Below are 19983 nucleotides of genomic sequence, written 5' to 3' on the forward strand. Positions count from 1 at the left end.
TCCCTTCATTTTGTACTTAAATCGTGTAGACTAAGTATAAAAATAACTAGTGTCAGATGACCATAGTCCGTCGTATACTGTATACCAACACTGCAATCCGGCAAAAATTCCCATCGTACCCATTTCTGCTGAGTTAGTGGTCACGGATTTCGTAAGATGTGATAAAAACCACATGTTGACCTTCTTATGCACGAACGCTCGAAATTTGTATCTATTTGTAGTAGCAATATTTTTCGCGCGCGGCAGCAGTGCTCATTTTGCCTTTTTCTCTGTATAATAATCACTTTAATGTTCAGTGGACTTCACAGGTTCACATTGTGCAGTCTTTTCTCCTTGTTGAACAACAAAAAAGTAACACTTACAGAATCGACAAGTCCGCCCTTAAATTAAAAAAGCCATAAAATGAAATACAATTCCAACTGTATCCTGATTCAGCAGTCTGTTAAAGATAAAAGAATTAATACACTAAGAACGTCGTTTATTGGGGTGTCATGTATCTAGCTGCGGACCTTGATACGTGTTCTCGTCAAACGTGATTCACGATCCTCTTTAGCAGCTCTTTTCGATAGACATTTGTTATTAAACAGATACCACAAACGACAGACCTTTACCCTCAGATTAAAACGTCTTGTGAATAGCAAGTGTTCGTTTTCTTCGTTCTCCAAGAGGTTTCTGCGAAAGGAACATCACTGATCTCAATAACCAAGTAAGTGAAATGAACCAAACTTGTCTTTTACAACTTAGAGACGTAGGAGAAGGGGCAGAATTCTGAAGACAAACTGGTTGATGTCCAAATGCCCTTAAGCTAAAGAAGGACTGAAAAAAGAGCCCAATAACCCATAATGACATAATTGCATATCGTTTGCGCTGATTCTTATATTATGAAGTCTTGAAATAGCTTTTAACATGAAAACATTCCCAAATATGTTTTTCATGATCTCATCGGTCGATCCTTTCACCTGCCTTCCAACTTCCCGTCTAAACCAAACTTCAATTTCGGATGACGTTCGCTTCAAATCCAAAGCTGCCCAGAATGAAGGAAAACCACTTATCAAGCACCTAGATCCAGTTGCATAAATCTTAATGTCGAGTTTTAAGCGTTCGTTTTCTTAGTTTTCAGAGCTTTCTACAAAAGAAGAATAACTAAACTTCAGTAAAATAGTTAGTGAAACTGAGAAAAATTGGCCCTTTACAATCTAACGGCGTAGGAAACAGCTCGAAATCAGATTCTGTGGACAAACTGGTTGAGGCTCAAATGCCCAATGCATGACGACTTAACAAGAGGTCTTACAACCCAAATCTAACTTTTTGCGTTTTTATGCAGTTTTTAAAAACGTTTAACGAGTAAAAAGTTTTAGTTAAGTAAATCTTTCTTAATCATAGTAGTCGACGCTTCTGCACCACATTATTTAAGCCAAACACTTCAACAAATTTAATGTCGGATGACTTATTCAGCTTCAACCCTAAACTTCAGTGGGACTGAGGGAGAAATAGTTGTCAAGTTACTGGATCCATTTGCACAAACCTTAAATCCCATGGGAGGAAAAGCTAATATTTGATGGGTTAAGCCTAAGCAAACCCTACATTTTAACGCATGTCGTCAGCATTTTCTTCTGAAGTCAGTTTCAGTTGTGAACCTGCTCCACTGGTAAAGATGGGCTTATTAAATGCTTATGTCACGCTATTTGTTACCTTTTTCAGAAGCTAAAACGTGTCTTCGCATCAATTGAATTCCAACAATAATGGTCCAGTTTTGTTATTTAAGACTAAATGCGGGCATTAAAACTGTTTCCCGTCGTCTGTTGCAACCGATGGCATGGATGGACACGGATTGAAACATGAAAGAGTTACGCAACCCTTTTCATTTTTTAATGCCATGCCTGCAAAACACCGAAAAATTTTTATGGTTAGTTCTCCCTGCTGAAATTTGTTTGCTATCTTCCTTATATCTCTACGGAAGCATTTTGTGCGTGGGGTAAGGCACTAAGTAATGACTCTAGCACAGAATTGATCTCAAACAGCAATATTTCCTTTAATAGACGTTGCTAGGATCTCCACAAACCTGCAAGTTGATGGTATGAGATAACTGGACGGGTCATTACCTTTTTTTTTTAATACGAAAGAAGGTCGGCAGGAAAATGAGGCATAAGAACAGAGATTCTCCATGTCTGTTTGTAATGGTCAAAACGTTTTGAGAGTTTTTCTTCACCAAAATTGCCAGCGTTGCTTTTCTTTGCTTACATAGCACCCAATTTAGTATGAATTTCATTACTTTCCAAGATACACCGTACCCCGGACAATTTGTCGTGTTTTTTGTGGCATTCTGCTGCATAAAACTTTACACTATATATATCACATGGGTAGTAAAGTGTTAAGAAGAGAAGACCAACTTTAACTGAAAGTCGACAGATTAATTGAAGAGCGTGCAAAAATGCAAATGGGAAACCATATTGTATTCAGTTTAGTCAGTAAATTCCTTCTACCGCACTAACACCGGTAGCGAATGAAAAGGTAAAGGAATTTTTTTTTTTGCGTGCAAGGAAGAAGGTTTTTTTTCCGTTTTGAGGAAGAAGGAAGGAAGACGTGTGTTGTTGACGCGAATCTATAAATAACAAAAATTGTTATGCACTGACAGCGGTAAGCGTGAACGAAATAGTAATTGTCCTCAAAAATGTTTTATGTAGTGGTTTAGGGAGCAAGGCAAGTGTACATGGCGTTTCATTTAATGCCAAGCCCGTGATTTCTTATAACTTGATCACGAAAACACGTTTTTTTTTAAGTCTTAGCTTCAAAAAATATTTTAGTCTGGTCTGCTCATTTTTGTTTTGAAAGCAAGATAGATTCAAGAGAACGAAATAACCCCAACAGTTGTTAACCGCAGTTAGACTCCGTTAACCCTTTCACTGCCGGAGTACTTGATGGAGTTTTGTAATGTGACTCTAACTTTTGAGTCTGTGGACGAAATCGTATGATGTGACCATTCAAATGAAAGCTCTCTGCCTGTACTTGCACGTGGTGCTATTTATTTTTCAAAATTTCACAAAATGAAATTTGGAAATTTGGTCGAAATTTGCTTTTGGCTAAATTTGGCAGTGAGAGGGTTAAGTTGGTGTCTAACATCAAAGGCATTTTGCCAGAGGAAAATGCTGGTAGTAAATTTTCTCATGATTTAACCTCCCTTGATCCCAATTATGACATTCGATGCCCCCAAAGCATTTTCTACTGGCTTTAAAGGTTCAACTATCATATAAAAAGCAATTCAATCTCTCAGTCACGTGCACCGTGGATGAGTTCAAGCCCCTTCTATGAATAGATCCCTCCACGATATTTTCAGCTTTTGACTATAACAAGTTAGCAAAAATCCATCAACAAGGCTGAAGAGAACTACTTAAAATCAGTAAAGTTGCTAAGTTTGAAAGTGATTTGTTGACTAAGTGAGGAAAATATAGCTCTGTAAAGTCGCGGAATTTTACAGGACAGCGTTAGTATAACTATTCAGTCGATTAAAAAGATTCCAGCGCTCTAATTGGTCGAGATATTTTTGGTTGAAATATTAAAAGACAAAGATGATTACCTTGATGCAACCATGATAATACGAGAAAGAAAATCGTGAAATCCTAAACCTTAGCTTCTTTAACAGGTTGCGTCAAACAGATTTGTCTTTCTTGCTTTTGAATTTATTACACATATTTGTTCTTTTCTTTTTCTTTTCTTTTTACTTATTATCTGTAATATCTGATTTGTAATAGAATTAATTTGGCACGCCTCGACTAGCGTTCTTCGTTTTTTTTTCGCTAACTGCGTGCCAAGAAAATGTACTTGCAATATTGTGATAATAAATGTCTTGTCTTGATCTGTGGCTATATTTAACTCGCGCGTTGTGGTAAAAGCAATCTCTGATGACCATGACGAGTGCAAACTGAGAGCAGCCGCCGTTAACTATGCAAGAAAATTTGATTTCGAAATCCTCATAAAAACGTGTCTTATTTTGGGATAATGGCTATAAAAGTCTTTTAAACACTACTGTAAAGGGAAACGTTGTTGCGAGTGAACTAAAGCATGTCATAGAATCAAATCAATTCAATTTTCGAAAATCAAGTGAGTCTTTCGTAGAAGTACAACATGACACGTTTTTGCATTAATAAAATATGGAAACTCGGAAAAAAAAACTCGAGCTCAGATGGGATTCGAACCCACGTCGCTCCATGATCTTGTCTCCCTCGCAGCCGTTTTTTGGATGTCACGCGACGCTCCCCTAAAAGAACTTTCTTTTGGGGGAGCGTTGCGTGACATCCGAGAAACGGCTGCCAGGGACTCAATGGCGAGCAAGAGGGATATGTGAATCTTTGACTAGAACCGCATCACGCCGTCACACAGTCAGGATAAGGACTTGTATGGTTCCAAATCCGTTGTCTGAAGTAAATTTACAATGCATAAACTGGAGCTTCGCTTTTAGCTCTAGCTAAATATATATATATATATATATATATATATATATATATATATATATATATATATATTACATAATAAACACGATATTTCCGTAACTATCTCCACAGAGTCCCGAGTGACCAGGTTGCTGTTTACATTGAGTCCAAGAGAGGTTTTATCGCAGCTTGGCCTTAAAGTAAAGGCTACTGAAAACTATTCACATCAGAAGGCAGACACACCTGTAGAATATTGCCTGTTCACGCTGTCATTCACAAAAGACAACGCGATGAATTCCAAACGTCTCATCATCTTCATTATGCTGTGGCTGATCATAAGTTGCGAGCTGTTAGACTTCACCGAAGGATTTGTCATGTCAATGTGCAGGAAACGTCCCAGATCAAGAGGGTGTGTGCATAACAAAAGGCCAAGAAGACACAGAAAAAAAAATCGTCGTGGTCCTTCTAACAATGGACGGGGTGATTTGAATCCGACTAATAACTGGGTAAGTGCTTGTTTGACTTTTCAATTCAGCAACTGTACGCATATCACCCCATTTAAGGTTATTCGGATTCCGGAATTCAACAAATAAACATCAGTTTATTTCTGCCATGACTGTGGACAGACAAATAAAATTACAAGAAATATTATTAACAAATCTACCACAGTTTTCCACGATCTGCACTCTTATAGACCATAGAAATGACGTCATAAAATGTCCAAAACTCAAGTGGAACCACGAGCCGCAGACGAAACTTGTCAAGTTTTGAACTCGAAAACTTTTTCAAAGTCGTGCTTGCGTGATTAGCACGCGAAGCAGCAAAATATCTTGACTCCACAACCATGTTTACATACTCTCATGCAAACACTCCTCTCCGCCAATCAGAGCGCGCGTACTATCTTAGTTACTTTATAAAATGTCATAAACCATAGTTCTTGACCAATCAGCGCGCGCGGATTCGCTCAGTTACTGTAAAATTATAAATAAACAATACATACAGTAGTGGGACACCCAAGATAACTAAAAAGCTTAACTAGTTGGGCGACCCTAATTATAATAATTGAACATGTGAAAAGCTTGGAAAGATGGACAACAAATACATTGGTACACATAACCACATTGGTACAAAAGTAAATAGACAGAACAAAGCAAAATATCAGTAAAGATTAGTGGAGACATAAACGGACACTTTGGGACACCAAAAATAGTCCTGAAGAAAAAAGCCGTAAGAATCTGCATTAAGCAGTGAGCAAAACACGTCACCTGCAGTAAGAAAAAAACATCCGCCATCTCTGCTGACCGCTGACCACTGATTTCGGGAAAGTTTTGCTGGAGGAATATGCAGGAATGGGTTTTGGAATCCGGAACTTAGTGTATGGAATCCAAAACCCCGCCTACCAGTGAAATCTGGAATCCAGGTTCAACTAACTAGGAATCCGCAACCCAGTACCTGGAATGCCATGAATGACGAATCCAGTGCCTCATACAGAATCCAGGACTGGCTTGGATTTCTTTACATAAGGCGCGTGTAAAAACTAGCTTAACTTTTTTTGTGCTTTAAGATCAAAGGAGTCCAAAATTGGAAGTAAAACTCGGAACTTTTTCTTGGCTCTTTTGGTATTCAAAAATAGTGTTGGGAATAAATCTCAAAAGTGTTTGAAATAGACCATTTATATGATGACGTCATTTTACTGCTACGACCAGAATCTTTCATTGTTTTTGCTTTCTTGTGCAAATTAGGGCTATTGTTATCTAATGAGTCTAATTACCAAATTTAAATGTGAGAGAAAAACGAAAAGTATTCTGGTTGCAGTAGTAATTTGTAAAATGACGCCATCTTGCATTGAGAACAAAGTAACTTTTTTTTCCCTCTTTTTGCAATTTGCATCGATGATTATATTCAACAGAATCAAAATAGAATTATATTGAGCAACCTTTTCAAATGTTAAATAAGGGCGGTTCGGGGGAAAGAGGGTCCACATTGAGGCCACATTGAGGTAAGCGTGATTACCAAGTAAACTTATTTATTTATTTATTTATTTATTTATTTTTATTTATCTTTTTAGAGCACACCAGTGGAACGTCAAGCCGAAATGCCAAAACTTCCCGAAAGACCCCCTGAATGAAGTTTTAAAGCAACATTTCTCTTGTGATGTGGGCTGACCAACATGTCACTGTTCTGAGGCGCTAATTTCTTTTGACCTATATTAAAATACTGATTAATCACTCTTAAAATTTAGTCTTCTTCACAGCCGTTCTTTGTGTTTTTTGTGACGTCACAAAGAACTGCTGTGGAGCAGACTATTTAAAATTCGGCACATGTAGACAATATATTCCCAGCATTGACAACCCCTTGTAGATGGCTTTCTTAGTGACAACGTCTTGTCAAGCATATACTTTTGTTGTTGTTCTTGTTGCCGCAGTTTCTGTTTTTGTTAGTGACTTTTTTTGTTGGTTGGTTTCGTTTCTTCGTCTTTTTTTAAGTCACCCAGCAGCTTCAGTTAAAAAGAAGAAATAGCAGGGTTTGTCAAATAATATGTATATATTGCCAACTTCTTTCGCTAAATTAGCGTAGGGTTATGACATTATACAGCTTCCGCAATTAGACCTTGACCGGTAACGTACAAAATCAGCCATGAACATGGTTATTCAAGATTTGACTCGGTTTGTTACTCCGAAAGTTGTGGGGAGAACGTTTTGATGCAAATGACGGGTTTCACCACACTTAATAAAAAAAACTTGATATCGGAGACTCTTGGTTTGATGAAAGAGGTCTCTTGTAGAAGCTGAGTTAGTTAATATGGTTTAGATCTTATTAGTAATCAGCTCCGGATCTTATTGAATGGGCCGAGAATTCGACGCGAGGCTTTCGCTATTTACAGCGCTTAAGTCAAAGAGCAGTTGTTAAAGTTAAGGAAAATCTTGTTAGTAGCTGAAACCCTACTTAAACCAACGTTAACTTTCCAAAAAAGGTAATTTAGCAGAATCTGTACAGTCTTCCGATCAATGCACAAAACAAACCATTGATTATTTCATAATAATTGACAAGCGTCTTTAAAATTAAAATTCCTACTGAAAAAAAAATTAAGAATGACGAGAAATAACGGACATAATCATTTATATGAAATCTTTTGACAAGTTTGGACTCCCCTCGCCCCACCATAGCCACACCCCTTTTTAATCGGTAACTTTAATTTCTACCTGAAAATGAACGATCCTAAAACTGTACGCCGAATAAGTTTCCTTGTGCAGATTTTCTAACAACTCTTAGCCTGGAGTATATAAAATTCTTTAAACGTTTTTGTAATATTGGTTTGAACGGGTTATTAGAGTATTAAACGACCGTGTAAATATATTTTACTGAATTTTCGTAATGAAAACAAAATTGGGTTAGTTAAAACCCGCCAAGTGTAAGACGGATCTTAAGTCTGCTTCATTTGCTGTCAGATGGCATGTAAAAAGCTTTTTTTTAAATTGTGTGATAGATACTAAAAGGAATATTACCAGTATCTACGACGCAAAGCGAATAAATGTTTTAGTGTACTTTATCAATGTCTCTTGATAACCGAGGTTGAGGTTAATATTCATGGGCAATATCTCTACAAAGATTGAAATGCTCCTCTATAACAGAAAATTTACCACCCATATATTGCGTGCGCTGAGTCCCACCGAACGCACGGTGAATATTACAGCAACATAATTATGATTCAGTCTTGTGCAAATAAATTATAAAATCATTACTACAAGAGGATATGTATAACCAATTAGGCCGTTGTTCTACGTTCGCACAATAGTAAGTAGCTTAAGATATTTTAACCCGTCATTTATTTTTTAAACAGACAGTGTTATTTCTGATTTTCTTTTATTCCAATGTACAAATAAAACTGTGGAAAAGTTGGCAAACAAAGCAGCCTAAGACATCACTTTGTTGTATTTGTCCAGAAACTCATAAGGGGTTGAACAACCTCTTATTGGTATCGGATTTGTCACAATTATCTTATATCAGTATGCACTTTATGTGAGAGCTAAGCTAAGGGTGTTGGGCCTAGGCCAAACGTCGAACTTTTCATGAGACGAACCAAACTCTAATTTGGGTCGACCTAAATCAAGTTAAGATCGTCTGTTGGGTCAGAAGTCGAACTTAGGACGCGTCGAGCCAATCAACTGAATGAGAGAAATAAGCAATTTTAATCATTAAATTTTCTCCCGAACAAGGTTAAATAAACGTTATCACACAAAGTTTTCATTTATTAGTTTAGTTCGTCGCATGTGAAGATCGACGTTTGTTTCCTAGACGATCTTCGGACGTTCTATCCGTCTGAAGCAGACGGATAGAACGTGTTGGACGATCCAAACTCATTCAGACGAACTTAACAGAGCTAGAAGTCGAACTTTTCATGAACGTAACTCACTAGGTTTGTTTCGTCTCATGAAAAGTTCGACATTTAACCTAGGCCTTAGGCTCTGGGCCAAAATTATTGCATGGAGGTTGGTGGAGGGGCCGTGGAAGCCAGTGAAGTAATAACGGATCACAAATTTAATGAACCTCTAAATTCGTAACAAAAATTGGCCACAGGCGTAGAAAAGCGCTTAAAGTAACCAGAATTGACCACGAAGGTCGTAAAATATTATTTTCCATTGGTGTTTATGAGTGATATTTTGAATGTTTCCCCCGGGATTTTGCCTTCCGCATGCGTTTGTCAGGGTGCACTCACAGTCGTTACTTCCCGCCGTTTAACGAGAGCAAAATCTCCACCAAAAGTGAAGCAAAGCTAAGGTTTTATAAAGGTTAATTTATTACTTTAACGCTGTTAACTAACTTAAGTACCAAAAACTTCCAAAAAACTTCCAAACTATCTTTAAAAACAGAAACTGGAGAGGTTTCTTTTTGTCCATCCCAATTTGTTAACATAATTTTACTAGTATCGTTTTCAACGAAAAGTGGCTCATAAATTTGAGAAAAATACGAACAACATTAACTGGACTCCAGTTTCAACTACATGTACGTGGTAAACGAAATCCAACTAAATAATAATAATAATAATAATAATAATAATAATAATAATAATAATAGTAATAGTAATAACAATAATAACAATAACAATAATAATAATAATAAACGTCCCAGTGGTTCATCACAGTGAAAAGCCCCTTTTTTGAGGAACAGGATTTCGCGCCAGTCATATATTGCAAAGCAATTCTTAGAAACAAGTTGTCTTTGTGGTATGTTGGACTGCAAATGTTAATAAATGTGATTCCGGCGTTTGACTGTTCACACTCTTGTATTGTTTCACCTGCAAGCAGAGCCTTTGTTGCGTTCGCTCGATTTTGGCGTTGACGCGAAAGAATATGCTTGAATCGAGTAACATCTTTGTTTAGCATGCGCTACATGCTGCTAGGATACAGTTTAGAACCCAGGCCTAATGGCCGTGCGCTTGTTATAGAGGGCTCAGTTACGACCATCAGTATATACAGTCGAACCTCCACTAAGGGTCACCTCTCTAAAACGGCCATTTTTTTTTTGGCCAACAGTCCACACATTGACTCTTGTTTAAACCTCTCTACAGCGGTCAGCTCTCTACAATAGCTACTTTCTCCTGTCCCCAAGGTGGCCGTAGAGAGATTCAACTGTATATGTAAACTGATTCTCGCAGCCGAAAAACCAGACGAAATAAAACAAGATTGACTAGTCCAGAAGCTCGGGCTAAGGCGACTGCTAAGGCTTAACGCAATTCAGGCATGCGCAGAGCCTCCTTTCTCCACCTTGAACAGGAAGAAGGCAAAAGGAAACTCTGCTAGCAGGGTGGTGGTCCGCCACTCGCTGACATCTTGGTTTCTCATAACCATGGTAACAAGCGAATTCTAAGGACAGTACCCGTCCCTTGGGACATTTGTGCTCTTACCCTCGATTTGACTTCCCATAAGGGAAGGACTATTAGGAAACTTAAGTGAGAAGGTGAGGGCGAGCGACTACAAAAAATATTTGACATACATATTTTAAATATATTCATGCACTGGCCTAAGAAATTTCCTACAAGGGAAATGTTACCGAAAAACATTCATGCGGCCCGAAATGACATCTGACCCATGGCGAGCAGTTAACAAGGGGAGGGGGTGATTTGCTGGGAAAATAGAGAAAATCCCCCTCTTCGAGTTCCAATATAATGGAATTTAAAGAGATGAGCCTTCAATCATTGAGGTCATTCGCACCGAACTGTGTCTAACGGTGCAGCAGAAATAACCCTTTCCTTGACAAGGCTCATCAGTATGTCTTTTCTCACAGGAAGGGTTTCTTGTGACTGGAAGACAGCTAAAGTGGTACTATTGTTCAAGGCAGGCAAGCATGACGATATGCGGGGATAATTATCGCCCCATATCCCTATTATCTTAGTGTCTAACGTTCTTAAGAAGGCTGTCCACAATCAACTCGTTAACTGCCTAGAGTCAAATTACCCCCCTCTGTGGGAACCAGTAAAGGTTATTCTACGCAAGCCGCTGTAACACGACTAGTGGGATTTATAAGAAAGAATTCGGAGCTTGGTCATTCAACTGATGCAATCTTTATCAATCTTTGCTAAGCGTTTGACGATTCTGTTCCCCATATTCACCTCCAGAGTAAGTTCACTAAATACGGGATACAGGATAAACAGTTACAATGGCTTACAATTTATCTAACAGCAAGAAAACAAGTCGTGTGCCTTAACGATGTAATATCCTGCCCCACAAATGTCACCAGTTGAGTTCCGTGGGAAAGCATTTCATTGCCCTCTGCTATTTAGCAAAACCAGTGAAGGAAGAAGTGTCAGGGAAGCTTTCAAGGACACGTCCATTAAAAATGAACAGTACAAGGGCAGAAACACCTTGGGGGGTGGGGGGTGGGCAACAATAGGTTCAAGGGAGTATTTAGACGATCATGTTAGCAAAAAGGTGACCAATTGGATCAATGACATAGCTTAGTTAGCTGAATTTGCCCTATCTCAACCACAAGCTAATGGCTCTAATCTATTACAGCCATTAGAGAATGCAATATCTCATATGCTCATGGGAAACCCTTCCCTTGAAGCAACTGGCACGAATATGCTTCGTCTGTCAAAGTAACAAAGCCCCTTGTTGAACAAATTGTATCTCAGTCACATCAGTTACCAGAAGATTCCCTCGCAAATTAAAAGTAGCACAGCAGGAATTAAGAAGTGAAAGGTCAAAGGACTTCGAACACAGGGCAGAGCGTATTAAGGAGATGGCACTATGAAAGACTCAGCGAGCAGCTAGAAGATCTGGCGGCAGAAAGATCATCAGCATGGCTTACAGTGCTTCCTCTCCAGGATTTGGGCTTTAACCTGAATAAGAGGGAGTTCCGTGATGCTGTTAAACTACGTTACGACTGGCCAGTGGAAGAAATCCCCTCCACATATGCTTGTGGGGAAGCCTTTACGGTTGATCACTCTATGATTTGAAAACTAGGAGGTTTTATTACTAAACGCTACAACGAGCTAAGAGCTATCGAAGCTGAATTTCCGAGTGTGGTGTGCAGCGATGTCAAGATCGAGCCAGTCCTCCAAGACATCTCCGGCGAACATTTTGAACAGAGGATCTAATAAAGCTCAGGATGCGAGGTTAGATATCCACGCACGTGGGTCCTGGGAGCGCCATTCATCGGCATTCTTCGATGTGAGGGTCTGTCGCCCTAATGCTGTATCGTATAGGGACCTAAAACCACAACAAATTTATCGTATCCATGAGAACGAGGAAAAGCGTCTCTACTCAAGGAGAGTTCTTGAAATCGAGCATGGAACATTTACATCTTTGGTCTTCACCACAACTGGCGGAATGGGACGGAAGGAGTGCTTGATGTATCATAGCCGTTTAGCACAGCTGATTGCCATCAAAAAAGGGAGCAGTATGCCAAAACCATCTTATGGATCAGACCCAGAACCTCATTCGCACTCTTGAGATCTGCGTTGTTTTGTCTTGGGGGCTCCAGAACAAGAAGAGTGCCATGTGAAATTAAGAATGTTGATATTGACGTCGAAATTGTTAAAGGAGCCATTAAATAGCACTGTTGATGTGTTTCCTTTCTTTTAAATGTTTACGTCTTCTTATCGGGAAATTGGTACGGAAAATGAACAGCAATAGATATATATCTCGCCTCATGGATCAGAAACTTATCCGTATTATTTGAATCACTTGACTTTATGTCATCCACTGAGACTTTTGACTTGATTTTTTATAACTCTATGTGATTTCTTAGAATTTTGAATTGCGAAGAAGTTTGACCGGAAGTTTGTATTAATATTGACGTTTTCTTTTTATGAATTCTTTGCTGAAGTTTTGTGTGCAGCTTTTTATAAGATTATTATTATTGTGACACGACTCAATCACTAACTTCATTGCCAAGTCACTTCAACCTGTAATTTAATAATGTTCACTCTTCACTCTATGCCGGTGTTAATTGTTTTCTGAATCCCTCAATAATAACTGGTGAAAATTATCGTCCAGATCTTCTTTTCCTAATCCAGTCCAAATGCCTATATGTTCTAGAATTAACAGTTGGTTTCGAGTCTAACCTTAATAACAATGCAGTGCGTAAAAAAAGAAAAATATCTGAACTTGATCAAAGAAATGAGTAGAAATAACAGATGTGTGAAATTTTTAAATCTCTCCACGAGCTCCCTTGGTGTTTTCTCCGATGAATGCTCCACGTTCTTAGACATGATGAATGACATTGCAATTGACAAAAAGCAGCAACTTTATATAATCAAGAAAACGATCAATATAACCACTGGAGCAACATATTACATCTTTTGTTGTAGAAATAGGAATTGGGAAAGCCCAGACTTAATGCAATTTTGATTTTCTTTTCTTCTTCTTCTTCTTCTTCTTTTTGAATAATTCAATCACAAGAAGCATTTGTAAATTGGCTAATGTATATGTAGCGAGATTTACAATTGTACATTCAAAAACACAAATAAAGTTTCCGTTATTATTTCATTACTGAAATTGGAAGGACCATCCTCTCTCCCTCCTCACCTTTGGAACCATATTTTGCTTAACTTTCCCTATTATATATTCAGGACAGCGTTAATATTAAATTTCCAGTATGATTCAATTGCTTGATATAACTCTCTTTTCTTAACTTTATAAATATAAAAGTACATGTCGTAAATCATGATCAAAAGTCGGAAGTCTGAACCAAGAAGTCGAGAGGCGGAAGTGGCCCTTATCTGCCACGGTAGCCTGGTATCTACTCGCAGCACTTGGTAAGAGTTTTTTTTTTTTAGGGTCATCAACCGTATTATTCATCGCAATGGCGAGCCGCAAGCCTTAGCGACCGAAATATGGGGGAAAATTTGTCCCCCATCTGACCAGAAGGCCATTGTTTAAATTCAGCCAAGCATAGACCGTTGACAGCTTGAAACCATACTTGAGCTGAAATGCGAATCTCTTTTCGTGGCCTCCTGTGAAGCTTTTTCCGACATATCTGTCAACCGCTCAATTTACCACACACTACTAAAAAGCTGATGAGACGAACACAACTAAAAAATAGAACCTGATAGAATGAAAGTCGCTCCAAAACAGTGCATCAGTTGGAAAACTTGTGGCGGTGTAGAGGAGTTTTGCAACAAACAGGGGATACCTCAGAATCAATATGCATTTATTTACCGAAGATGAAGGAAGTGCAGCGATTTAAAGTTAATAGAATTTACATTAACTATAAATTCAAATAGTTTTTACAGTAGCTTTCTCTGGAGAGCAGAATTTAAATAGGAGACTTCACCGGCCTTTTCTCAAAAAAGGGAATAGTCCCGCTTTTAATTCTGCTCCCCCGAAATTTATATTTCTAAATCTAAGTAGCTTTCTTTTCCTTTTAAAAAAATTTTACGGGGGAATCGAAATGAATTTTGGTTGATTGGTTGCGTCCATCGCGGTTCCCCCTATTTGTTTTTTAATAAAATACTATTGCACAAACGGTCTCTATTATTTTTCACGAGCCATAACCAACCAAGTTCCCTTGCACTAAGCGAAGGCGACACACCCGATCGCTTGCTTTTTCAGACGACTCACCCAGAAGAGCACGTGTAGACGGAACTTTGGTCGTTGTTTAGCTTTATTTTGAATCACTCAAAGAATAAGTTCAATTACGAATTCTAAGCGTTTAGTTGACTCAATACAATCTTAGCAAGTCCCAAACAAAAGAAAAATATATTTGGCAAACCGTTTTCCAAGACTATTTTACCTTATAAACTTTCCTAAGGCCTCGTTTTTTTACAGAAAGATTCATTTAATATACACGTTTTACAAAGTCTTCTTGCACTAAGCGAAAGCGACTCACCCGATCGCTCGCTTTTAATCAGGCGACACACCCAACATAAAGGCACGTACAGAATACCCTGAACCATGTTCATGAATTTGTTTTCGGTGAATTATATCAAAGCTCTCTGCTTGTGAAAAATAATAGAGACCGTTTGTGTAGTCGTATTTTATTAAAAAAAAAAAAAAAAATAGGGGTGAACTGCGATGGACACAACCAATCAACCAAAACTCATTTCGATTCCTCCGTAAAAATTTTTAAAAGAAAAAGAAAGCTACTTAGATTTAGGGCCTTACAAATAACGAGCAAATTTAACACTCAGCCCTCTATCTGTGAAGTACCTTAGGTAGGTCGGTAGGGGTATGGGTAACACGAGCGTCTGATATTTTTAACGCGTTTCATTTCATTTTTGATCAAAATAAAAAGCTTTTACGAGGTTTATACTTGCATGGAATAGCCCTTATTAATGGCTTTGTAGCACAATTTGCTACAAGTGGGAGTCATATCCGCCTATGCGATACTAGGAAAACGATTATTTTCATAGGCAGAGCTCCGTCCGGCTGTGTTGAGAACGCATGCAACAACGCAATATTACGCGATAATTACTGGCCTTATTGTTGTGCAAAGAGTGTTTTAACTGTAAGATAATTTTCTCATTAATTGAAACAAAGATCTGAGCATGAAGTGACAACTATAAATCGCACTGGATCATGATGAATCATTTAAACATCGGCAACAAGCAAAACAGTTGAAAAAAGGTCAGAGATATAGCAATTTGGCCACTACGTGTGTATGTGTATTATAAAACACGAACGTCTATAATTTTCAACACATTCCTTTGTTTATCAAGAAAATGTCGCACGAAATTAATAGAGCTTTTCGACTTCTTTTTAGGGTACTTTTTGTACACAAAATTGCCTCCAGTGGAAGTTGTGCTGGGCCTGTTTCTTCCTAAACACGAGCTGTACGATCGGGAGCGCCACATTAAATTTGGCGGGCATTTAGGAGGTTTTGGCGCGGATATGTTCGAAGCAGAAATAAATAAATCGAACACTGTGCTTACCTTCAAGGAGTCTTACGATTAATCAAGTCATTATACAAACCAGAATTAATGTGTCGCAAGGTAAACCTACTGATCTAAGGCTGAATTGGCCTCGCATTTGAACCAATGTGAAGAAGGAAGGCTGGCCATCTCCGGTTTTCAGAAGAGAAGCTTGAATTCTCCTAACCTGTCCGATCTGTTTACAGTCAAACCAGGTCAAGCGTACCCCCCAAGAATCCATTAATGAATTTATTATTCAAAAGTTGAATCCGTTGCTAGTTGTAGATTTCAGATTGATCTCTGCATTCTTGTATGTGTAATGAGCCGTGAATTCACACGCGAGGCATTTATGAAATTTCTACCAGCTCCATTTTCCTGAAATTGATGTAAATGTCTTCTAAGAAGCTTAATCCATTCAAAGATTTCCAATCTGACCAAATACAGAGAAGTTCTCGTAAAATATTCACTGCTCATTACGCATGCAGAAATGCCGCTTTGAATTTGACACCAGTTACGGTAACGACTAACGGATTCATTTTTCAAATAATCAATTCACTGATAGAATCTTGGGGGGTACGCTTGACTTGGTTTGACTGTAAATGTTCTTGAAATACCAATCGCTTCTAAGGGAAGCGATTTTGATCGCGAATCAACACAGAAATTCTCAACCAGGAAACGGCAAAAAGTAACCCACATATTCTCCATACAAGGTGGCTTGATCGGGCTGATCCGATCCGGAGAATAGTTGAAAAGACCGCGCTCGACTTTATTTACATGTATTTACCCCACCTTGTATTGTTTTAACCATATTAACAGACAGTTGCGAAATTTAGAATTGTTTCATCGCCTCTGTGAAGATCACTACCGATGACAGCTAATCTGACCCCTGCTAACATGCACGAGGTCGGAGGTAAAATTCTAACAGGAAATTGAGCATAGCAACCGTCACTCAAGATAATTAGAAAAGGGACTCTACGCGGCAAGTAATGAAAGTAATTAGTGAAATTGCAATCGAAGGTTTCAAAGTCCAACCATGAATAATACTTCTGAAGTTGCCGAGGCTTTTAACAAATATTTTCGAGTTTCGAGTCACAGCCTACAATGTAGCTAAGGGTGTAAGAGATATCGTCGAGACTAATTGAAACGTGTTCCTAAAAGAAAGGAAGCTAATCAGAATTTTCAGCATCGCATTTGAAATGTACTTTGATTATTGTTAGGTAGCGCTGTGCGCGGTTTCCTTAGGAAAAGGCGGGTATCATCACCTTGTCAAATCACGTCTGCAAAATGGATATCAAACCACATTCATAGCGTACCTACACGCAAAAAAGGTAGGAAAACCTGTCAGAAACCTGTCAAATCTGTCAGTTTTCTTAAAATAATATATAAAACAATACGCAGTTATACCTGAGCTATAATGAGCGCGTAACGAGTGATGTTGTTCTGCGACAAAACTTACACCTGCATCAAGGAAGTTAGATTTTCACAAGTGCAGTTCCAATGTAAGTGAACACTTTTCTTTTTTCCTAATTATACACCTGTAACTTGGCATCTTTGTAAAACAGACGTTGTTTTTGTTTGTTTCTTTTTTTTTTTCATCTTACTGAAGTTAATTTTGTGCAGATAGTGTAGTAGAGCACGTTTGGGCTCCTCACGAAGATTTGTTTTCAAACCAGCGTGCCGGGCACAGATAAATGACACTTATTAAGCGTCCTGCCAGTGCTGCTAAGATTACCCATATAAACACACATTGTCTGACAAAGAGAGACGAACAATGCTATTAAGCAAAAAGCCTTAAAGACGGGATTTATTTACCGACGTCTGATTCAGAAGGCGCACCGCGTGTCGAGCCTACGTTAAGTTCGATTAACGTTCGACAGACTCTGTCGAACTTAACGCCTTTGTCGCACCAAACTCACTAAAACTGCCGTGCCAAATTGATTAAGACGCCGCTCTTTTTCCGTACTTAAAGCATCGGCGAACATCGGCATTGTTTCATAACATTCGAAATATAAGGATTTGTATGGGAGAAAAACCTATCGTTTCAGTAACCTACCTACTTCCTGTGTGGTCCATGGTTTTCCCTCTTATATAAAGAGAGAGAAAACCGTTTACAGTTTAAATTCGTGATATCTCAATAAACCTGATGAAGACTGGTATTGGCCAGTCGAAATATCGCAACTTACATCTATTCCACGTTGTTTGATCAGTCCCTGCAAAAGTCTTCTTGACTGTAACGTTTTCAATTTGATCTATTTTGACTGATCATGATCTTTTTGGATCCGACGTTGAGCAAGGACAGCAAGATTGATCGTACACGGTTTTTGCAGTGTTTTTTTTTTTACCTTAACTAAACATAACTCTTCTTGATGTGTAAAACGTTGAAGAGTAACAAAATAGATGTAGATGCAGATTGCCGGTGTTCGCCGATACTCATATTTCGAGCTTGGGCTACTTGTGGTTAGGTTCTGCATATGCCTGGAGCGGTGTCTGAACCAGGCCTAAGGGGCGGACCATTAGAAATAAACGGAGAGCGGGTGAAAATTTTTCGATGCATGAATTTTTTTCATAAGACAATGTCTGCATGATTTTTTTTTCTGGGGCACAAGTTTTGCACCATTTTTTAGACTGCGAGCAGTCTCTTATTTTTCTTTGCAAAGTTACTACACGCAAAACCTAAGCACGCGAGCGGCCGGGAGGAGAGGGACCAAGCTAGCGAGTGGTTGAGTTGTTGGAGAAAATCGCGATAATGTTAAAGAAAACGCGACCATATACTGTCGCAGTTTGTAATAATCATCGCACTTTGTAATACCTGTCGCAATTTGCAATAAACCGTGCCGCACATTTTAATAAAAAAGCTGTCGCAATTTGTAATAACTGTTCATCGCACTTTGTAATAAACTAAGCTGTCTCAATTTGTAATAATTCCATCACACTTTATTATCAACTAATTATTTTCTTTGGTCAAACATGCATGTCTTCCGTTATAAATTTTCCTCCCTTGATTAATCACGTGACCAACGAGAATCGCCTTTTTTATGAAAGACATGAAACTTCCTGTGACATGTCACCAAAACTGAGGATATGAATCACTGGAATTCAAAACACTTAAATAACAAAAGCAACATTTAACAGCAGAAAATTCATGAATAATCCGGCATTCGTCGTCCAAATCCATGTTCAGTTTGCTTGCCTCGTGACACGTGAAGTCTTAAGGGGGCGGGGGGGGGGGGGGGAGGGGGGGATCCCATTTATGGACTAGGTAGGTAAGTACCTCTGAAGATCTCGAACTTAAATAGGGTATCATTTTTTGCCTTGTTGGTTTTGTGTCTTTGTCCTTAGATAGCGTAACTCAAGTAGTAATGGATGATTTGGTTTATTATCCTTTCCATTTTGTGGTAAAAAGTACTCCTGAGCACTCTCGGAAGAATTGCAAGGTCTTTCGTGATGTACGCGGGGAAGGGGAATTTTTTACTATCCCAACGGTATTTACCAGAAAGAAATTGTTTTAAGATGGAATGACACTCCTTTCTCCTCCGTTCTCCCCCTTTGTGTCTAGTGTGTCTAGATTTTGTACTAGGACAATACTCTGTCCGGATTGGCCATATGAGGGAGTATGCCCCGCCCCTGACAGGTTTTACAAAGTGGGATGATTATTACAAATTGCGACAGTACAGACCATAAGAAATATTTTCATTGCCATCCCGTTCAGTATCTTAAACTTCCTATTACCGCAATTTGACCACACAGGAAAAGGTTTAAACGATGAATGTTCATCCTGCTTTGATAAGTGATAATCCGCAAAGCTCAGTTAAACTCAGTACAGATAAGTCGAGGAAAGTGGCACGTATATAAATAGACATCGATCCTCTATTTCCACGTCATTTAAGATATTACTTTCACAGATGAATGCTGAGCAGGGTCATTGGTGACGTTAAATCCGACAGACATAAATGCTGCTTTTCAACTGACTGACTAGTGTCCTTTTCTGATCTCTTCCCCCAGTCAGATTCGAAGTGGCACTGTGAAGTTTGGATGTTTCAATAGCTGGAAGTTTTAAGGATCGAAGAATTATCATTGTGTTACGCACTTCAAACTGTAAGTGAAACTTATTTTAAAGTATTAAGCATTCTATGAATCAACGCCAGTTGGGAACACGTTGGAGAAGATTCGGTACATTCGGTACATTCGGTGACGTTAAATCCG

The 19983-nt window shown here is 38.6% G+C and overlaps 1 long non-coding RNA gene across 1 annotated transcript; it reads left to right on the forward strand.

Moving 5' to 3' along the window:
- The first annotated feature begins 487 nt into the window (after nucleotides 1-487).
- On the forward strand, nucleotides 488-8336 carry LOC140943641 (uncharacterized). Its single transcript, XR_012166615.1, has 3 exons — nucleotides 488-706; nucleotides 4560-4933; nucleotides 6496-8336. It is a non-coding gene; the product is annotated as an uncharacterized lncRNA (long non-coding RNA).
- Nucleotides 8337-19983: the final 11647 nt, after the last annotated feature.

Source organism: Porites lutea, chromosome 7 (assembly GCF_958299795.1).
Source record: "Porites lutea chromosome 7, jaPorLute2.1, whole genome shotgun sequence".
In the NCBI taxonomy this organism is placed as follows: Eukaryota; Metazoa; Cnidaria; class Anthozoa; order Scleractinia; family Poritidae; genus Porites; species Porites lutea.